Raw genomic sequence first — 10,593 nt, 5'->3', positions numbered from 1 at the left:
ACGGGTGACAAACCGCCATGGCGGCCCTGCTCGGCCGCGCGTACGCTGAACGCCAGTTTTAATATTACTTGGGCGCCTGTTCGTAGAAAAGCAATGTGTTGCGGTACCTGAAGTAGTATTGTTTCAAGAAACTAGACAAGCAGTTTAATATTTGTAATGATGTAACAATGTATCACGTGAAGCAGTCAAAATGATAACGCGTTGAGATATAAGCTATTAAGATTTATTTTATTAGGGAACGACATGGGTGTGATAAGAAAGTATGAATGTTGAAAACATATTTATCTTGGACTAGTATTCCGAATGTGGTTTCCGGTATAGTGAACTGACATCGACACACTTTCAAAATGGCCGACACACGAACACACAAGGCAGTGTTTTATTCAATCTGGTCCCTTTTCCATTTTAACCCACTACACGTGCTATTTAAGCCAGGATGGCCTTCCTCTGCATTTCAGAGGAAGTAGTTGTGGCTCCGAAAGATTTTTTTCCGTTTCAGTGAAATTGGCTACCATCAGGAGTAGGTCTAAGTTGCTCTTGAGTGTAGGAAATGATTCTATACATCTTTTAATGCATAAGAGAGTTTTATTGAGTGTTTCTCTCAAGGTCTACAGTACCTGCTTCCCAGCGTTTTCAGACCAACAAGAGACAGTACAATGGCTTTAAGTGGGCCGGGTCCTGCCGCTGCTCAGCACTGACAGTTCTAACAAGCATTTGCAATGCAATAGGTCTCGCATTTTCTTGAGTTACAGCTATTGGCATTGTAAATTCAGAACTGGACTTTTCTTGCTACGTAAATTGGTCAACTCTGTCTCGTAAGTTTGTCTTTACTGTCATGTTTTGGTGGCTACTAGGTGAAGAGAAGATGATTGCACTACCCCGCATTGTGTAAACGTCTGAACAGAAATTGGAAAATAAGGCTGGATACGTATTTTCTTTTATTTTATCAGAATTAAAAGACTTGCAAGCATTCTTGCCTCACATTTCAACAAGATTAGCAGCCTGAAAATATTTATGGCCCCAATAAAGGAGCTAAGCAATGCCCTATGTGTGATGTTGTGAGTGCTGGCAGGGAGGGGCCCTGGAGAGAGAGAGACTCGAGATATGGTGCGAGGCTAAGCGAGTTTCACATCATTGCTTCTACGTTTAGCTACATTCTACCAGAAAGGGCATATTGTGACTTACATGAGCTTGTGAGCGCGGAGAAACCCTAGCTATTATCTTAGACTGAATAGTGGATTTCATGCATCAGGCCGATGAACCGAACCAACGTTGTTTAGAGGGGATGTCAATTGTAATACGTCATAAACATCACAACAACATATGAAATCAATATAACCTCAATAACCATGCCAGTTTATTAAGAAGTAACAATTTCATTTCCCTATATTAACAACACTAAGGTCACAAAAATAATTCTAAAACACAAATGATACATATAGAGAGTCAACAAAAGCTGATTCGAACGCCTTATATATCTGAGTTTAATCATTACAAGTGGGCAAATCAACTCAAGAGTTATAACACAAAACCATAACACCAAGATCTGGACAAGAGAAATTGAATACATTAGTTCAATGATAAGCAAAGAAGCATCAGAAACATATAATGAACATGTGAGAAAACACTTCCCTCACTAACCACTAATTAGCATTAACATGTTGGGCTTCATGTAAAAGTTTTAGTAACACAAATTTGTAAAACATCTAGCTTGGGTAATATCAAAAATTATATGCAGCAGTTATTTAATTAATTATTTGCAGATGGTACCTGAAAAACAAAAATGACACATAGCAAATCACAGTCTATACATTACCAATGCACTACAGATAACAGCAACACCATCTACTTCATCAGAAGGACACCATCAGTAATCAGCATCAGGATACAGGTAAGGATAGGGTAATGGTTTAGAATTTGGACTATAAGAATATGCTAAACCATTAAAGCATTAAAAGTAATGATAGCATAAGAATACACTCATGGAATAACAAAAAAGGAAACTGCCCAAAGACAGCTCTCCTAAAGTGGTGACAGAACGTTAAATTAATCTTGTCAGTGAAAAATGATTGGATGAGACATAAGGTGAGGAAATTATGATCTATCAGAATATTACCAGATATCTAAAAATTACACATTAGCTTCACACCAAGTTTTCTAATCGTTGTTGCTCCATTGAAGAAACCTAAACTAATACATTTTATATTCTTGATTTCCTTCTCTTCCGTTTCATCTATGGATCCTTTGTTCTAACTGCACCAGGAATACGAACACGGAGGAAGAACGATTTACTCTGTTTATTTTACTTCCAGCCTCGAGGGAAACACACACGTTAGTAACATTTCCTAACAATGAGACAGTCAAACTACAGAACACAGTTGAGACATTTCATTAGTGGCATTACACAATGTCCTTGTACTAGACGTATAATCAAAAGCCTCATGAGGTCGTTATTAACACACTTTTTGAGTTAAAACGCACACTTTTCTTTGGAAAATAACTTAATTTAGCTTATGTTAACATTAGTCACATAAAATGGTGGCCATTACAAAAAGTCACCCGTTTTTGTTTACATGATTATTAATCAAAGTTAAACCGCACATTAGTTTATCAAAAATGATTGCATAACTCAGGCTTTTTATCACTAAAATGTACACTCCTACAAGCTAGAGGACCAGGTCTTTCTTTTGTAAAATAAGCTTATTTTAGGAGCCAGAGGAAAAAGAGGACAGCACTGGAATAAAGCTAAAACAGATGTCAGCTACATGGGAAGACATGGGAGGAATGGAATGCTTCAATAAAACGCAGGCAGCTACCAGCCTAAAACAATTAGAGTGAAAAGGGAGCACCAAAGAAATAACAAAAATAGTCTGTCACAGCAAAGGATAAAGAAACCAAAGTGTAGTAATGCAGTAGTTGGTCACTGCTCTGAAAAAGAAGGAAGAAAAAGGCAGAACTGACCACCATTGAGCAAGAGTTTTTAAAGTACACTGCAACCAACAAATAAAATTGCTGTAAGCCATAAGAAGTATACTAAAAGTATACACACTGTCGAACGGTTACGCTTGACCTAAAAAGCAGGTGCTAAGACAGGTCCCTATCGGGCTCTCCATTTTTGCCCTCACCTTCAGGGTGACGAAAAAATATTAACTCTGCAGCAGTAGCACCCTGCACTGCCTTTGATGTAATTTCAAAGAGACTCGTTATAGTTCTTTCACAGTCTCATCTTTTCAGAACTGAAGTATTTTCAATATTTTATACAACAAAGCTATTGTTATTTGTTTTATGCACGTAACTAGTCCTGTCTTGTTGTAGGTGTAATGTTACTTGTATTATATATGTTGCTGCAGTAACAGAAAGAAGCAGAAAAGTACCACTCAGTCGGCACACTATGCTAAGCACAGATTTTTAGCTGTGTGTTTTTAAGCCACAGCCTTAATTACATCGCCGTGCTCTTTAGAGAGACCACCCAGTTTTTTCAGCGGACTTAAATTCCTTGACAGGACACAATAGTTTTTGACGTTGCAGAACATTTTCAGTTCTATTAAGGACACTTGTGTGAGAATTATTCTGGCTTTTTTTTATTTGCATACTCAACAGACAGTTTAACACGATAAAATTATTAATGAGAAACCCGAAGACTACATGTCTAAAGGGCCTTCAGCAGGGGCGCAACTAGACCTGAAGTTCGGTAGTGGCAAGCAGGTCATGCAATGGAGAGGGAGGTTGAACACTTGAAACAATAGTGCGGAGCTATCCTTGGAGCCAATGCAAAGAGAGATACATTGTGAATTTTTAGATATATTGAACAAATATGATTCAACTATAACAAACTTGTTTTAGTGGATTTAGCAATGTTTATATGCCATGGACAGATATTTATAAAAAGGGACATGAATAAGACCACTTAAAATCAGCTTTTATAAATTTCAATCCAAAACACTTTAGAACCAGTTTTAGAAAAGCCATTTCAAGACAAGTGTTTTTGCCAATTCTCAAAAAAAATCTTTCTATGAAATGGTGATGGAATATTTTCAATTTAATCTTCAGAAAGACTTGTGTCTGACTGTTGATCAAAGGCAAAACATGCTTGTTTGAGGCTGCTCACGTACATGCCTCAGAACATTGTGATTGGTGGGTTAATGACGTGTGACTAGAAAGTTTCGAGTTTGATTCCTAATGCCTCTTCCATTCCTCCTGAAATCGAATAAATTAGTGCCAATCAGTTGGCATTATTCCCACCTTTTCATTTCACTAACAGAAATCTGCAGTATTTAAAATCAAAACAAAATAGATGTCTCACTACACACCGAGCAGTTCTCATATGAAGTTACTGAGCTACATCCAGGGAGGAAGCTCCTAAGCCTACAAAACTGATAACAAGGTTGTTGCCTTGGAAAGACTTTACAAGGCAGTACCAGCATACAAAGGACATCTGTATTCCTTCAAGCTTCAGAGCATATAGAAAGTTTGGCTGATGGGTAATGCCCTACAAAGAGGTCAATCCAACAAAAATAGTGTCTCTTAAACTGTGTTTCTGATTTTGTCCTGAAGCTCGAGCACCTAAAGTGTGAAACCCACTAAAATATCAATATTGTGCAGAAGCAATGTGCATTATAAAATGCAAAATTTATTACAACTTTCTTCAAAATTCCTTTGAAAATAATGCCCATATTATTTGTAATGGTTGTCCGTAAAGTTGGTACCAATTATAGCAATTAGCCTGGATTGGGTTGAGAAAGAGACAATCTTGAATAAACAACAAGAGAAAAACAAGGTAGACACCAAGGATAACCAGTTTTTCATAAATTATTGTTTTCATTGTCTAATGCTTTTGCCCTGGTACCATATTACACTCAAAGTCAGATTTATGTTTCTTTTGAATGACCCAGGGTTAGTTTAGCAGCAGAATAATGTTTCAAAAGCATTTTGCTGCCAACCTACACTAGTTGAAGAGGCAGGATACAGTAATGCTATGTCTACGCGTGGGTAGTGCTCGTGTACTGCCTCTGCACTGGCACTGCCCTGGTAAAAATTAAACACAAAATATATATTAACACAACTTCTACATCCGTCTAACAATAAAGTCTGGCAAACTGATCATAAAGGTGTTTTCATTACGAGGGAGAGGTATGTCTCTCGTTTGACATAAATTATATGTTGAGGTATCACACACCTGAGCTATCTCCCAGTCTACCCTCAGGTCAGGTCCCAACACCGGAGTTACCCCTTGTATGTGAATGCACCATCTTCAAAGAAAAAAAGCCACAACCCACCGTTTTTGCTAGATTTCTCATAAACATTTTGCCTACAGCCCTGCGTTTACTGCCTGAGGGCATGATGGAATCTTGCATTCTCTTTCTTTTTGTTGAAGCTAGTGTGTGATGAATGACTATTTAAGACCCAAAGTTACCTGGTGGTATTCTGCATTATATCCCCTTTTCAGTTGTGTTTAATGCACGCATTTACCAACAGCTTCCAGAAGGTGATGAAAGCATGCAGGGTGTTGTGGTAAAAGTGTGCTGTGGGTTGTTTTAAAGCAGGGTTAGATGGATGGGGTGAGAAGGGTGAAGGAAGGATTGAAGAATGTTGGCAGGCAGGAGAGCATTTTGTGCCCTGTCTGAGGTTTAGGAAGGAGGCATAGAAAGGGTCCTTGCTACAAAATCCGTCCTTTTCCAACAGTGATTTTAGCTGCTGGACTTTCCGGTCGGATTTGTTGTTCATGTACCCAGTGAATCTGGGTGCAGGAACACTGGACCTTTTATATAATTGTGTGGATTGGATTTGGACATGGTAATTCTGCTCTGCACAGTTTTCAATTGAAACCCATCCCTTTTATGGCCATCTTGTAGGTGGTCTGAGTAGGTAGAGAGAGTGCAACACCAGGAGGCATGAGAAACTTTGAAAAACAAACAACGTCTCCTATACCAGTAAATGGAGTTTGGATGAACTCAGTGGTTGACGTGGATGGGAATGACATTTCCAACGTTATATAATTTAAAAAATAATTTCCCATAAGTTTTTTAAAGAGAAAAAAACAACCATTGCAGAACAAAACCACCATCAGTTGCCTCTGGCTGAAAGGACAGGACTGGAGGTGGGGGGGAGGGGTCTCCTGTTCTTTGAAGCATAGTGAGAGCTATGCAGCAAAAAATAAACAAACCTACTTGCCAGGGTGCCTACTACCTGAAAAAAAGTAAATGTGTGCAGTTGGGTAATCAGCAAATCTAAAGGGTTCTTGGGAGCCACTATATGGCTTTAATTGGTGAAGGCATTTGAGGCTTCATGGTGACAAAGTTTTATTGTTTTTGAGATGTAATGTAAGGGTTTTATCAGCTTTATTCTGGAGTATGTCCTTCTAATGAAAACGTATTAAAAAAGGTTTACACAAGCTACAGTTTGATTGGGTATTACTAAAAATATATATTTTTAACACACTTGTTTTTTATCTTAACCCTTTCTGTGCGTCGGGTGGCTGGGAGACCTCCGACACTAGAAATGCTCATGTGCCTCAGACAGTTCCCGGCCATCCGACCACCCGACCACAAGGCTTTTGAAATCCCTCTGGTGCAGGCACCAGAGGGATTTCTTTCAGAAAGAAACAGCCTCGAGAGATGGGGGAGAGCTTCCTCATCTCTCAAGGCTGTTTTTTTTTTTTTGTTTCAGTGAAGATGTTCATGGCGTGCTGATGTAATTTCACTGAAAGTGAAATGAGCCGATCGTCTCACTACCTTGGTGCTCAGGGGGCTATCTCAGCATCCTGAGCACCGAGGCAGATGGTACACTATAAACCAGGTTTTTTTAAAATATTCATCTGGGGGGGGGGAGGTGCCATAAATGGGCATTATAATAACACCACCCCTCCCAAATATTGGGGCAATAGTGCCCATTCTGCTGGGGGGGAGGGGGGAGGGGCCAGAAAGCCCACTAGGCACCAGGGATTTTGTTTTATTCATCTAGGGGTGGAGGCTGCCTAGAATGGGTATTACAGTATCCCCACCCCTAAAAAAAATCAGCACAGTCTTTCTGCCTCCCCAGGGGGCTGATGGAAGCAATAGTCCCCAATCTACCCCGGAAGGCAGAAAGCCAACTAGGCACCAGGGATTTCTTTTTGTACATCTAGGTGTGGGGTCTGCCCAGGATGGGCATTACAATACCCTCCATCCCACAAAGCATCAGCCCCGTCTTTTTTGCCTGGGGCTATACGCCGCCATCTGACCCCTGGAGGTGGGTGGGGGAAGAAAGCCCACTAGGCACTATTTTTTTCTTTGTGTAGGGGTGAGGGCTGCCCAGAATGGGCATGCTGACACCCCCTATAAAAAAATAGGCACAGTCTTTCTGCCCCACCATGGGGGCAGATGGTGGTTATTACAACCAATCTCCCCCCCCTCCTCCAAAGGGGGCCAGAAAGCCCACTATGCACCAGCGATATGTTTATGGGCATGTCAAGGAGTGGCCCAATAGGCAAGGGTCGCTCCCCCTTTTTTTGGGGCACATATTTTGAATGTTTCTGCCCCCCTTGGGACAGATCAGTGATACTTTAGGCTCATCTACCACGAGATACCAGGGAAAGCTTCTCTGTATGTGAACTGGAGTTCAGCTGACGGTCTGCATGTACTGGTGTTTGGCTGGCTGTGTGTGTACTGGCATTTTGCTTGCAGTAGGGACTGGCGCTTGGCTGACCGTGTGGCTTACGTGGATCCCCACCCCTAAAAAAAATCAGCACAGTCTTTCTGCCTCCCCAGGGGGCTGATGGAAGCAATAGTCCCCAATCTACCCCGGAAGGCAGAAAGCCAACTAGGCACCAGGGATTTCTTTTTGTACATCTAGGTGTGGGGTCTGCCCAGGATGGGCATTACAATACCCTCCATCCCACAAAGCATCAGCCCCGTCTTTTTTGCCTGGGGCTATACGCCGCCATCTGACCCCTGGAGGTGGGTGGGGGAAGAAAGCCCACTAGGCACTATTTTTTTCTTTGTGTAGGGGTGAGGGCTGCCCAGAATGGGCATGCTGACACCCCCTATAAAAAAATAGGCACAGTCTTTCTGCCCCACCATGGGGGCAGATGGTGGTTATTACAACCAATCTCCCCCCCCTCCTCCAAAGGGGGCCAGAAAGCCCACTATGCACCAGCGATATGTTTATGGGCATGTCAAGGAGTGGCCCAATAGGCAAGGGTCGCTCCCCCTTTTTTTGGGGCACATATTTTGAATGTTTCTGCCCCCCTTGGGACAGATCAGTGATACTTTAGGCTCATCTACCACGAGATACCAGGGAAAGCTTGTCTGTATGTGAACTGGAGTTCAGCTGACGGTCTGCATGTACTGGTGTTTGGCTGGCTGTGTGTGTACTGGCATTTTGCTTGCAGTAGGGACTGGCGCTTGGCTGACCGTGTGGCTTACGTGGATCCTCCAGCGTTTTCTTACCCAGAATTCCCTGCAAACCTCAAATTCAGCTAAAAAGTTACATTTTCTTTGCATTTCTATGTGGGAAAGTTGTAGGATCACCGCACCGGCATACATTTCCTTCTACCCAGCATTCCCCTTGGTCTCCCGATAAAAAAGATATCATATTTGTGTGGGTGCCCAAAGCAGAGTCAGCCTAAAAAAATATAAAATGAAAAACTGAGGGAGAACCAAAGTGGGTCAAAAACCTATGCTTGCCAGAATGCACACACCCTTGCCCAAGGGCAAGTGCAAGTGTGTGTGTGTGTTGGCTCATGTTAAGGTAAAGTGTGGAAGCACAAGGAGTGATGAAAACAGCGCCAAATCTTTGTAGATTTGGTGCTGTTCACTATAATTTATTAGATGTTGTGCTGTTCTGCTCGCTCCTTTTCATGCAACACAGCGCAACTTTGGTAGCTGCGCTGCATAAAGTTAGGTAGTCTGCCTTGTCATCTCTGCACATTTTGCAGCAGCCTTTGTTATACTGTGTGTAATATACGCAGAAACTTACATACTCAGTGCTTTCAGTCACAGTACAGTGTAGCACTATAGATACAGATCACTATTCCAGCATGCCCAAACCAGGATTCAGTTATGTGGCTGTCTAGTTACACTCACAGGCACCCGCAGTGAATTATTTTGACATTTATTTTTAAATTAAGGTGTGCTTTATGTTTTGTATGCATTTGACTGAAGATGGAAGAGTGATAAAACAGTTGCAGAATATTTTGTGACTCTGGCCAGAGCGATGCTGCACTCTGGATCAGCCTTCCAATCGTTTCTTATGCACTTCAAATGCTTTGGACATATTTTGGGGCTATCATTGAGGCCCTATTTCCAGCGCAGTCCTGCACAGATCAGAAAGATATGTGTGTCCTGGAAGTTGCAGCAGCCCGAACTGAGACACACAACAGGAGGGATTGAAGCCCTTTCAGCCCAACAAGCATTGCGCCCCTGGTCTTCAGTAAATAATGTCATAGCACAGTAGAACACTGCAGCCAATCGGGTCCCAGTGTGGTTCATACAGGTTTCCTCAAATAGCTAACCCCCCTGTTTTCTCTGTGAAACTACAGAACGCTGAATCAAAGTCGAATGTTAGTGTTTGTTGTCCATAGCTAATGACATTATTATTATATATATATATATACATATATATATATATATATATATATATATATATATATGTATATATATATATATATATATATATATATATATATATATATATATGTGTGTCAAAGCTTGAAAACAAGCATAACATAATTTATACCCAACACACAAGAGAGTGAGAAGAAAACATATACCTGCTTACCTTCCCAAAAATTAATCATAGACAAAACAGCAAGAGCTGGTATCTAATCAGTTTGCATTAATATATAGGGCCTGTTTCTGTGTTCCCCAAAAATCCTTTAATTTTTATAAAAGACCCCTCACCCACTAACCTAGTTGGTGGCATGCTTCATCATTGGGGTCCCACCCCGGGTGCCTTCGCCTCCGGGGTGTGCTTCCACACCTGATTACAGAGGAGCAGGTCAGAGTTTTCTTTTTTATATATGTGCTCTTCCAATGTGATATGTGCATTAACTGTGAAACGAGTGTAGTTTAAAATTGTCTAGAGTGCGCCGTTGTAATACTCTACCTATTTGTCACTGGTGCTGTTGGACAAGATTAAAAACAACGTGTGATGTACCTGGAGCTATGATGCGCCCCTACGTCTAATTTCAGGTCGACGTGTTTCAGCCATTGATGTATGTGCCCCAACGGGGTCAATATGGCTTTCTTCAGGGCCTATTATTATGTTGCATCAGCTCACTAAGACTGGTGCCAGTATAGTGCTCTGTTTACTCACATATCTCTCTTTTATGATAGCACAGTCCCCATTGAATACATATAAAAGAGAACATAGACAGTAAACACATCCATAATCATACCTTGCTAAGGGTCAGATGGTGCCATCACCAATCATTCACCCCTCACTGTGGAAACCAAGTTGTGTCCCTCAATGTCACCTCTCATTTCCTTTAGTTCATCATTACTGTATGAACAATAGGAAGCTTACTATTTGCTTCAACATTCTCAAAAGAGCTTATTAATCTTTATAAGTGACTCTAAACAATATCTGTAACCCATAGTCTCCTTCTTTTTTATA

This window comes from Pleurodeles waltl, chromosome 3_2 (genome assembly GCF_031143425.1).
Source record: "Pleurodeles waltl isolate 20211129_DDA chromosome 3_2, aPleWal1.hap1.20221129, whole genome shotgun sequence".
In the NCBI taxonomy this organism is placed as follows: Eukaryota; Metazoa; Chordata; class Amphibia; order Caudata; family Salamandridae; genus Pleurodeles; species Pleurodeles waltl.
Note: the sequence above shows the minus strand (reverse complement) of the source record.